Raw genomic sequence first — 4,685 nt, forward strand, 5'->3', positions numbered from 1 at the left:
CCTCGAGCCAGTCGTCAGACGATAAACCGAACTTCTTTGAACGCTTTTTGAAAGAGCCTTTGCTGCCCGTCATCAAGAAACTGAAACTTTAATGTTTGGTGTAATCTTAAAAATTTTACGGAGGAGTATACGCTCCTGGACCTTTGGGAAAAGACCAGGATTCCCAACTTGAGGTTTTTTTTTTTTTTTTGGTCTTGGTATTTACCCCCGTCTGGTTTTCTTGTTTCTCAAGCACGGAATTGTATGATGCAACATTTTGGCTTCTCCCCCTCGGCGTTGCTGCTTCGGGAAAGAGTGTGTGCGCCCTTTTGTTTTGAAAGAAATTGATGCGGGGAAGAATTCGTAACTTTCTTAGGCTTTAAAGGGTTGACTTTTCCTTTATCTTTTCTTCAGCTTTTGTATCCTGGAACTATCCTACTTGCTTACAAATACTATCCCTAAGCTTTTCCTTTTTTCTTTAATATTTTTCAGTTTAGCAAGGGCGAGAGAGTGGTGGTTATAAACATCTGGATCTAGCTACTTCCCTTAAAACTTCTTTAAAAATCTTTGAGATTCTCTCAGCCACTTAACTGAAAAAACTAGGCTCATTCAGAGCTAGGCAACATACTGGAAACTTAACAAGAATGGAGAAATTATTTTTTTTCCCTAAGTTTTTATTATTTCACTGGTTTATTTATTTTTTATTTCAGGTTAATGTGCGGGTACAAACAGTTAGATTACAATGTTTGCATTTGTTAAGTAGAGTCCCTCTTGTAAATGTGTCCTGCACTCAAGAGGTGAGCCATGTACGCCTATGTTAAATGACTGAGTTTTTATTTTAAAGGAAGATAAAGAGGAATGTGTGTGATTTGGAGAGAAAACAGGATCAGCAAATGATTAGACAGTGTTTGTTTTAGGATTTTCTTGCAATGATCAGTTTTAGAAACATTTTTGTCCTGGAAACTGAAACAGCGGACAGGTGTAGAACACCCAGAATATCAAAGTGTCTCAGTTACTTTGGGTGGCAGATATAGTACTTTCAGGAGCAGAGAAATGTAGAAAGGAACCAAAAATTAGAGAAAAGGGAAGGTGGGGGGGTGATAGTGGTGGAAAGAAGTATGGAGAAGGGAAAAAGGTGGGTCAGAAATCATTAAAAATTTTTTTGCTGAGCTGGGAATAAGAAGGAATTTCCATAAACTTAAAGTATACCAACTAGTCTAAAAAACATGATACTTTAATGGTGAAACTTTAGAAGCAGCACTAAGAATCAGATAAGGATACTATCAGTATGGTTTCTATTCAGCATTGTATTGGGGGACCTACGCAATACAGTAAGACAAGAAAAATGAAGTAGAAGAATTAGAAAGGCTGGCTTGGCGCCTGTAGCTCAGCAGTTAGGCGCCAGCCACATACACCAGGACTGACGGTTTTGAATCCAGCCCTGGCCTGCCAAACAACAATGACAACTACAACCAAAACAAAACAAAACATAACAAAAAAAATAGCCCGGCGTTGTGGTGGATGCCTGTAGTTCCAGCTACTTGGGAGGCTGAGACAAGAGAATTGCTTAAGGCCAAGAGTTTGAGGTTGCTGTGAGCTGTGACACCACAGCACTCTACCCAGGGCGGCAACTTGAGACTCTGTCTCAAAAAATAAAAAAAAAAAAAAGAATTGGAAAGGCAGTGATCAATGCTCAATACCCCACTTGCTGTTAATTTAATCTTTAAATTAGAAGGAGAGGAGTGTGGTGCCCTGTTTCCCAAACTCGAGTCACTGGCGTAGTCCTTCCCAGTTTTCCTGTATTGTGAATCACTTGAGACCGTCCCGCTTACCACTACTTGTAAGCCTTTCTCACTGGGCTTGGGAGCAGAGAGCCAGGGCTCAAGTCACAGTTCTGTACTTCTGTATAACCCAGGTTGGGCAATTTGTTTTTCCTCTTTATGCCTTATTTTGTGAAATCAGAGCTGGAACTTTGCATTGATACAGACCAGGTTAGTTGATTGAAAGGAAAAAAAGGGACTGGTAAAATGTGGTAAAGGATTTTAATTGATTGCTTCTCAGAACTTATGTGTAGGAGATGCAAATGGGGGAAAATACCCTTGTAAATATAGTTATTTTGAAAGCAGTGAGGGGGCAGAGGCTGTGGTTGTCCAGAGTGATGTGTTAAACATTGTTAATTATTCTGGCAAGAAGTATCTGAGTTTGTCACAGGAAGCTATTTATACTTGAAGCACATGGCATTTATAGAAATTTAAAATTTGGCTTGGCGTGTGGCTCAAGTGGCTAAGGCACCAGCCACATACACCTAAGGTGGCAGGTTCGAATCCAGCCCGCGCCCGCCAAAACAACAATGACGGCTGCAACCAAATAGCTGGGCGTTGTGGCGGGCGCCTGTGGTCCCAGCTACTTAGGGAGGCTGAGGCAGGAGACTCACTTGAGCCTAGGAGTTGGAGGTTGCTGTGAGCTGTGATGCCATGGTACTTGACCCAGGGGGACAACTTGAGGTTCTGTCTCAAAAAAAAAAAAAAAGAAATTTAAAATTTGGTTATGGTGCTGGGGGGATGCAGAGGAGTGTAATGGGGTATTGTGCTAAGTCTAATACTTGTCTAGGACCGAGTTTTGTTTTGTTTTGTTTTTTTTTTTTTTGAGATAATCTCACTTTGTTACTCCTAGTAGACTGCTGTGCTGTCATAGCTCACAGCAAGCAATTCTCTTGCTTCAGCTTCCTAAGTAACTGGGACTACAGGCACCTGTCACAACGCCCAGCTATTTTTAGAGATGGGGATCTCCTCTAGCTCAGGCTGGCCATGAACTCACGAGCTCAGGCGATCTACCCGCCATAGCCTCTCAAAGTGCTGGGATTACAGTCATGAGCCACCGCACCCAGCCTATGACTGAGTTTTAAGTTGAAGAGAAATAGACTAGGACCTTCTCAAATAATGTGACAGGACTCACAGGTCCATTTCCTTGTGAGTATTATTTTTGGATTTGTTTGCCTCTGAACCCAGTAACTCCATCATTTGTATAATAGCAGTTTCCTACTGTTATTTTCTTGCCTCAATATCTAGAGGATAGGATATACTCCCAATAGTAAAACAAGTTTACAATGGCAGATGGCAGTCATTCTCAACAGTAGAAATGCTCTCTTCCCCAAACCGAGGGGCCTGGTAGGTGTATGTATTTTCCACTGTGGAACCACCAACCAATAGGGTCAAGTTCAGATCCTTCTTAAGCAAGGACAAAGTATAAGGTCTGTTATAATCTGACCACTGCCTGGGTTTCTTATCTAATTTACTAATTGTGTGTCCCAAGGCACATTACTTAAACCTCTCTTTGCCACATCTGCACAGTTGGGATATTAATAGACTAACCTTATGGGGATAAATCAAAATATGTACTATGTAATAATCTTTGAACAATGTCTAGTACACAGTAAACAAGTAAATGCTAGTTGTATTTCATTTTGTATGTAAATCCCCTGGGTCTAGTTGTTGCTCAGCGGGCCTGCAACTTAAGAGGGTACCAAATATTTGAAATGAGATTTCAGAGCATTTTATTATCAATGAATATGTCTACCACGCTCTGGAATTGGAAACTACTTACTGGGATATTGATGGTTTGAGTGTCAAACCTTCGTCCTTATTTTTTCTAGCCTCCAGTCTCCAAAACCCTGTGTGATTTTATCTACTCACCTTTTTTTTTTTTTTTTTTTGGAGACAGAGTCTCACTTTGTCACTCTTGGTAGGGTGCCCTGGCATCATACAGCTCATAGCAACCTCAAACTCCACAACGCCCAGCTTTTGTTAGAAACAGGGTCGGTCTCTCTGGTTCAGGCTGGTCTCCAACGTATCAGCTCAGGCAGTTCACCCTCCTGGGACTCCCAGAGTGCTAGGATTACAGATGCGGGCCACCATGCTGCTGCTTACCTCTGTTTTCTCCATTACTTAATACTTCTCATCTTTTCACGTATGTACCATATTTTCCACCACTGTTTTTTCTTGGCTGTGTCTAGAATTTGGGGAACCAAGATTTCTGTTTGGGTGAAACTAAGTATTAACTTTGGAACCACAAAATGAGAGAATTTGAAAAGAGAATAGATTTTTCAAGTTTTCTTTTGGTTGTATAAGCCCAGCTCCTATTTACATTCCCTTCTACCCCCACCCTCTAAGTAGCTTTGATGTGATGGTGATACTTCTGATCTCAGTTTAGGAAGTAATCCTTTCGTAGAGTTTTGTTTTTATGGACTGGAATATAAACTTGGTGTATCGTTATGAATTGGGACAATTTATAATGTTTAATAAAGTTTTAAAACCTAAGATTGGTTTTTGTTAATACGCACATTTTCTTACCCTTTCAGTCTCCCTACACTTTCCTGTTTTTCAGATTGCTTTTTTTTCAGCAACTTCCCAGGGGTACATTGTTGGCAAGTAGTCACCACGCTGCTGGGATTGGAACAGGGGTTGTAAAAAGTTAATCTGGTGCAGGGTAGCATAACATATGAGAATAACTGTTTCTTTTAAGCTATTTGACAGGAGTTACTAATGTGTGTGGACCTGGAGCCAGACTGCTTCACTTGAATTTGGCTTTTACGAAGTGGCAGGCAAGTTTCTTAAACTCTCAGTGCTTCAGTTTCTTGACTTCCAATATCAGGAAAATAATAATAGTAATAATTTCATAAGGTTGCTGAGGGGATTAAAGCTGATAAT

The sequence above is a fragment of the Otolemur garnettii genome, unplaced genomic scaffold (assembly GCF_000181295.1).
Source record: "Otolemur garnettii isolate 467f Iridium unplaced genomic scaffold, OtoGar3 scaffold00156, whole genome shotgun sequence".
Taxonomy (NCBI): domain Eukaryota; kingdom Metazoa; phylum Chordata; class Mammalia; order Primates; family Galagidae; genus Otolemur; species Otolemur garnettii.